We start from the raw sequence: 8,324 nt of genomic DNA on the forward strand, positions 1-8,324 counted from the left end.
ACTCATAACCATAAAACACCACTCCGACTCAAGAAAAGAGACAGGTAGGCTCGCGCTACACACTCACACATATACATGTGTTTGACCGTGTACTTGGCGCGAGACACTACCGTGTCTCTGGATAAATGTCTAAGAAAGACCATAACAGATTTTTTAAAAGAATTTACACAAAAGGGGTCTTAACATTTTTCGCTAAATTCATTCCTTCGAAAGTTATTCATATTATTGAAAAAATGTTAAGAGACCTTTTTTGTAGAGCATGAAATTTCTATTAAAAATCTTCCAGGTGGTGTGGCTCAATAAGTTACAGATCAAATTGAACGGAATATAGTATAGGGCCGGATAGATTAACTGGTAGAGCACTCGGTGCGATACCGACATAGTCTGGTTTCGATTCCCAGTTCGGGCTATCTATGTTTGCCTCAATTTATCTATAAATTGTCTTATTGAGAAGGTTTGCATGTTTTAGGTTTCCACTAAATTAAATTGACCAAAAAGTATCAAAAAATGACGGAAATTGAAAATTAAAATGTTTAAAACCGTTCTAGTTTGCGTGGAGTGCCCTATATATAAATGGTAGAGTGTGCTACTTCTCTACTGATTTATTTTTGAAATTTACTACAAACAATAAAACAATTTAAATTTTGTAATTATTCTTTCATTATCATATCGTAAGTTTCATTTTTAATTATTAAGGAAAACAAAATTAAATAATTATGTTACTTAACACCATCCGAACTTTAATAAAAAAAAAATTTAATTTTTCAAAATTTAAAAATTTATATCTTCGAAAAAAAAACACCCTCTTGAAAATTTCAGGGTATTTTAATATTAGTCAGAGGTACTCGGTAAAAAAAATGAGCCAAAAATTTCAAAGCAAGCTTTGATTTTCATAATTTTCCCAAATTTCAAAATTTTCCCACTTTTTGATTATTAAAAATTTCACCCAAAAAAAAGTTTTTTTTGAAGTCTTAAGTGCCCTCTTTAAAATGAAATTTGGCCCATGTCTGTAACTATAATAGTTTTCAAGATATTATAAAAATAAATTTAAAAAACCTAAAAATGGTGAAATTTTGAATTTTGCATAATTTTTCGAAAAAATTTCTTTTGATTTTTTCTTTTGGCACAACTTTGTTTTGTGATAAAAGTAAACTTGTGACTAAATTTCACCCAAATCGAAAGAGGTCGATTCTAACTATTGGTCGATTTGACATGGAATGACCCATGTGTATTGTTACGACCACGGTAGGGATTACAAAAATTAAAAGAAAAAAATCTGTATATTGAAATCCTACCGTACCCTGGTAAGACAAAAATCTCTAAACATAAGAAGAGGTATTCTCGCTATAGAAGCTCTTCTCCAAGTTGGAGCGGAGAATACGAGTGGTAGTGGGAACTAGAGCGGTGAGCACTGTGTGTGTCCTCTCGTAACCGAGTTAAAATTTTATTATTAAAGTAACATAGCGATTTCATTATTACCAGGGTAATAACACATTCAAACACATACTTACGGTTATCTGAATTAGGAGAACATAGAAACAGAAAACATAGCTGACGTAGCCTGCATGTGTACAGAGTAATACCTTATAGTACTCAACACACATACTAGGTACCCTCACTCTCGAATTCAGTGTGCCTCTTTTTAATGCTGAGAAGGGAAGAGCAAGAGAGGACCCCTAATTTCACGAGCAAAACTAAGACACATTCACGTTAGTTCTCTGATCCCTCTATTTTTACTCAAGACCGCAGTCGCGTGATTTATGAGACATAGGACCTCGGCCCTGACATCATGCTTGTCCACCGACGATTCGAGCTGTCCCCCCCAGAGCTCTCATTTTTATTACCCAGTAACAGGAGACACCCAGTAGCCGCTCTGGTGTTCGCCGATACCTCTTAGATGGCACCCCTCCATTCGTTAATTTGGAGGCCAAGCCGGGATGACGCGTGCCACCAATAACCTTGACTTGACCTCGGTTACCGCACGTGCTGAATAAACCGCGGGAGGAGAAGCACATAAAAATAGACGCTGGTACAGCGAGCATCTTCTCTTCTGGTGTACAAGATCAAGGGTCAAGGCTCGGTTCCCCTCGATTTCGGACTATATAAACCCGCAGTTTTTCGGTCTAATTGTCCAGTCTTCGAATCTCAGTTAAGCTAAAACTCCGTCGTAATATTCGTTGTACCGTGCATCAAATAAATTATTCCGCACGGTTCTCAACCCTCAGCATACTATCAAATCACATCCACCCAGGGGTACTGACTGAGCGAACGTTGAATACGGGGTTTTAGCCAGTATATTATACAATTTACAAAAAAATCGACTATCTTCCAACCAACAACAACCATCATTTGTACAACATAAACTGAATAAATTTTATAATTAACAATTGTAAGTTATCCAGTCGTTTTTACTATTATTTCTCTAGAATAATTCTCCATATTGATCTTATTCCTCATACTCATTACCGTAACGACGAGATCTCCGTCGCCCGAGTAAAGGACTAAAGTGTCTTGACTCGAAATGAGAGACTGTACATGATATTTGTTATTATTGCATGTTAGACATAACAGTATATATACCCAGGCAAAAGTATTCATTTGAACTTCATTTTACCACATAACTATCAACTGATCTTAATAAACCATTGTCCGCCTCGGTATTCTTAAACCATACTTCTCCGCGATATTTAAAAATTTCCCCCGCAATTTTTACACATTGGTATATTGTTTTTATAATTTTTATTATTTTTTTTCTGTCACCGAACAATTTATCCACGAAAAAAAAATATATTTCATTTTATAATTAATTTTGCTTTCTGGTATCAATAATTTTATCTTTCAATAATTATCCTCCTACTTATTTTCTTTCCTGAAAAAACCACCTATCTCTATTCAATAATTTTTTCATAGAAAAAATTATGTTCAAGTAAATTTTACAATTAATTTTTTTTTTTTATATTCATCAATTATTTTTTTACATTAATATTTATACAATAAAATAATTATTTTCTTAGTTATATCTGTTCCTACCAAAACAACCTGTCTCTTGTAATAAGCAATTTAGCCTCAACAAAAATTGTATTAAATGTTACGATTCATTTTTTTTTTTTTTTTTTTAATCAAAAATTTTTTTTACATGGACATTTCTTTATTTTAGTAATTATCCTCTCATTCATTTCTTCCCTCACAGAGACCACCTCTCTCTCCTAAGAAAAAATTCATCCATAAAAAAAAGTTATATTCAATTTTATAGTTAGTTTTTTTTTTTTTTTCATAATCATCAATTTCTTTTATTAAAATATTATTTTATTCAAATAATTATTTTGGCACTTACTTATTTGAATCGTGATAAAGGTGCGACAGAGCGGACCAGTATTTGGGTTGTGATTATTTTTATGATTACTATTATTATTATTTTTTACTATTACTATGACTACTACTACTAATATTATTGTGATACTGATGCTATTTGAGATTATTACTATTATTTCTTATTACTAGCCTTATAACTATTTCTTATGACTAGTGCTAGTATGAGTATTATTTTCTTATTACTATTACTATTACTATGACCAGTGTGATCATTCATGACTATTTCTTACTGCTATTGTTACTGTTCTAACTAAGTATTAGTATTGTTATTATTACTACGATGATGATTTGTTATTATCCTGAATATGACGACTAAGATTATTGTGAGTTACGTGAGTGTACGAGGTGGAAACATGAATGCGCGACCGAGTAAAATAAATCCCGAGCGAACGAAATCAAAGGGAAATGAAAGAAGATAAATTTGTGTTCCAAATGAATCTTTTAAAAGAATTGAAAGATTGAAAGAATTGTCAGAGAAGTCGAAATAAGCAAAATAATATCGTAGAGTTTAAAATTCTTCTGAGTTCCGAGTAAGAAAATCAAAGGGAATTAGAAAAAAATAATTTTACTCAATAAAATTTGTGAAACGAAAGAAAAAGAATGCGTTTAAGAGTTTAAGTAAATACTCAATACTTGGAATTTCGCTGGCCGTGCGGAGTACTTGCGAGGGCGAGCGAACGAATAAAAAGATAATGAGAGAATGAGCGATCGGGACTTTGCATATTTTTAATTCTCCCAATATTATAATTCCTTCATTTCACGTTTATTTTATTTCCTTTATAAAAAGTTGCTTGGGACTTAGAATAATTTTTCTTCCACTATAATTGCAATGGTGACGCTAGAGGACGACGGTAATTATTCTTTTCACACTTATGGTGGAAAGGCCAGATAATAAGATCGATCTGAAAAGCCCGTATAGGCAATTTAGTCTCCTGAGCGTTTTGCCAGTGGAAGACCATTCCTAGACAATTTAAGGAAACTCGATTACCCGCGAGATTTCTTGTTGTATGCGTGTAAGCGTATATACGACGGGAAAGTTTGAGACACCGCGTAACCTTGTTCATTGTTAACTTGATTTATTGTAGAGGTAGCAGAAATGGGCTCTAAGCCAATCCCCATGTACATAATTGTTAAATAAAGTTTGGCTGATATTTTTTTTCGTTCAAAACTTGTGTCTTCTTTGGAAACCCCTTTCAACCCTTGTCTCCGGCATTTATATTAACTAAGTTATTGTTCAAAGCTAACAAACCGCAATAATGGAATTAATAATTGATTTTGTGGGTTTCGAGATGCCTGATGGCAGATTTGTGATAAAAGAACTTTGTGCTACTGATTTTTGTGATAAAGTGGGTACATATGGACTTGCGCGATGTGAACATTGGTTGTTTGAACCACCTTTGGATCAAGTTGATGTTGCTGCAATGCAGAATAGTGTTGATCACCATAAACATCACCATTCAATATCATGGATAGCCGGTTTGCTACTATATGAATTCTTGAAAGAAATTCTTGAAATTATGGTTAAACATACACAATACTTTTACGTACAAGGTGAACAGAAGAAGAAATGGCTTGAAGATCTAATTGACCAGGCTGTACCATTATCGATTTAGAAAAAATGGAATTTTTCTCACTCTATCATAAGAACGATTTCTTGAAATATCAATGTCCATACTATGTCTATCACTTGAAGAAATTGGATACTTCATGTGCATTTCAAAATGTTCGAGAGCTTAAGAGATGGTTCTGGCATTTTTATGGAATTCAACCAACCTACGAGAAGTCAGTTCAGATCTTCAATCAATTGGGGAATCTACTTTGTATAGATCGAGATATCGCATGCTTTGATGATACATTTATCCTTGAAAATGCAACCCAGCAGATTGATTTCGTTTAGCACAAACTACCAGAAGAATTGAAAAATAATGAAAAATTGATTGGCTATCAAAGGTGTCGGGATCATTATATTTTCTGTGATGATATTCCTGATAGCTTTGCATATCCATTTCGAAAAGATTGCTCTAACTGTATATTTTTAGGTTAAGAAAAAAGACTATATTTTATGTAAGACTAAAATAAATATTTGAGGTTAAGAAAAAAATATCAATACTTTATTATGTTTTTGAGGTTATGTAAACTAAATTGTATATTTTAGGTTAAGAAAAATATCTATAATGTATATGAAATTATGTGAAATAAACAAATATTTAAGGTTATGTAAGACTTAAATATTATCTCATCATCATCATCATCTACAATTATTTTCTTGTTTTTATAACCCCATGGTAGGGTGTCGTGGCTGCCGTCAATGAGCTGGCGCTTATCATCAGGCCAGCTCAATGCAATTTTATTTTGCACAATTGTATTTACATTATGTTTGTTCGATTTTATTAGGTATTGTTTTTTTGTTAATGTGACATGATTTTCAAGACATTGCATAAAATCATCAAACGTGATTGTCCTCAAAGTAGGACCCTTGACTCCCTTTGCACGTTTTTTAGCTTTTTCGTTCTTGTATGTTTTAAATGCATATAATTTAGCCCTGAGTCCAGTGAATTTAGTCATGATTTTACCATTATTCTCATCCTTCATTAGACCCAGGACTTTTTTATTAGCTAATGGCATATTATATACATTATCTTCAGGGTAGTCAGAGGTGTCGAACTTTGAGATATCACGTTTGATGATTTTATAGATATCTGGCACAGTAAAATGATAGATGAGACTGTCTGTGTCAGTATACATCAATTTGGATTCATCGTTTTTAAAGTTCTTTTTTACATAATTATAATGAAAATCATAAATAAATGTTTTACATAAATCTAAAATACAACAGCCTACATAAATAGGTTTATTGAAACAGATTTTAACTTTTCTCATCTCAATAATTACCATATTTTTATCAAACATGGTAAGACTATGGAAATTTGGCTTACATATCGATTCATTGACTCCATATCTACCATCCCATTCAGTTTTTAATCGTACATCTTTATGCTTTCTAACGTTTTCCATAGTCTTACCAAATACAGCGTTGTTCATTAGTTTATAAAAATTTTTTTCAAACTCATTCTTTGCCATTTTTCTACAATCTGTATTCTTATCAATATAACTTTTGAGCAAAGTCGATTGTTTGAACTGTAGTACTCTGTGGACTTTTGTTAACTTTAATCTTAACTCTAGACAGTGTTTTAAATTTTTATAATGTATTATATAATTTTTTTATCATATAGAGTAGTTGATAATTCCAAGCGTTTGGACCCTGGCGGTACAAAGTGTTCAGGACACAAGGGCAAGTCCTTATGAAGTTCATGTAACTCCTCAGGATACTCTAAATCTACTTCTGATATATATCCTACACTATTATTATCATTTAAAAATTTATTTACATCATCAAGATTTTCAACCCACTCAAATGAACCTCTCGGCAGTGGCATGCTCATAGCTCCACCATACAAGTTATTTACATCATAATACATTAAATATGATTCAGCTTTGCTTGGATCAAAGTCCTCACCCATGTACCGATTATTAGCAGCAGCAAAACGGTTTGTACACTGAGATACCCCACCTCTGATTCCTTTCTTAATAAAAAGTATCATTTCAGGATCAGTTAAAAGCTGAAGTTCCATACCAGTGTATTTTAGCATAGCATCATTGGACAGACCAGGAGCAGTATAGTAATGTAATGAATCTAGATTATAAGTTTTGAAGCAGCTACGTCGAAAATTTTCAAACACATCTGCTAGAAGAAGTACATCAGTTTTAAGATATAAATCTGAGTACTCTCCTAGTGTGTTGATGTTGAATTTATTCCAGACTAGCTGAGCAAAAAAATAATCCTCATCAGAGACACTTTTATTTGTTAATTTTGAGAAGAATGATACTTGATCAGGCAATCGTTTGTCTTCAAGTTTATCAATACTTGAAATATATTCATATCGAAATATGCCTTTGCGCGTAACTAATTTAAATTCATCTGGATCAGGATAGTGAAGTTTCGTTATAAGCTTTTCATCATCACCAAGATATGAAGCTAATTTTTCAAGGCTGGATGCCATAAATCTGAATGAGTCTATGAAACGTAATTTCACTGAAGTATTTTCAATTGATGTTGTAAATGATAGATTGAGACAAACCGCTTTTCTTTTCGCGATTTTTACCAGCAGCCACCAGAATTCGCGGGTTGAACCCTGGCTTAGGCTGGCCTCTAACGAATTTTTATTTATTGGGACAGAGCAATGGGCTAGGGTTCTTGCAAAGCAAGGACCCGCACTTATTCAAACTCGGCAACGTATTAAAAACTTATTAACTTACCTCACGGCTTATTATTTGTCGATAGATTTATGTTTTCTTACTTAATAATATTCTTAATAGACAATTTGATAATTCTTACCAGTAAAATAGGAAAATAAATAATATAAGTGAAAGATAGAGTGAGATGAGATAATTAAAATAATGCAAGTTTATTGCCAGTTATAATAATTTCAATTACTTACAATAAATGTCTCAGAATAGTATAATAGATGTGGTCCGAAGAACAATGGATGGCCACGTGGAAAGCGTTGGTTATTATACTCAAATGACACACTGATTTTATGTTTTATAGCGGTAACGTAATAATGAACTTAACAAATTATATATATTTTATACTCAAATAATAATAATATACAATATATATTGAGATCGCAAGCTAAGTTACCAGTTAGATATAACGTACAATAATGAGATTAAATAATAATAAATTGATACAATGCAAGTAAATTGCCGGCTAATAATTAATTAATTCAGAATATTCAAATACATCTAAACGTTACTAGATCCAATATCGAAGTCTAAGTTGTCTAACCGATAACTGAGGGTCTGGGACTTGCCTCTGAACTCTGTCCCCACTTCACGCTTACGATCATGCGTCAACGTGAAAATAAGTCATGTGACCACGGCACTATGAC

Source organism: Microplitis demolitor, chromosome 6 (genome assembly GCF_026212275.2).
Source record: "Microplitis demolitor isolate Queensland-Clemson2020A chromosome 6, iyMicDemo2.1a, whole genome shotgun sequence".
In the NCBI taxonomy this organism is placed as follows: Eukaryota; Metazoa; Arthropoda; class Insecta; order Hymenoptera; family Braconidae; genus Microplitis; species Microplitis demolitor.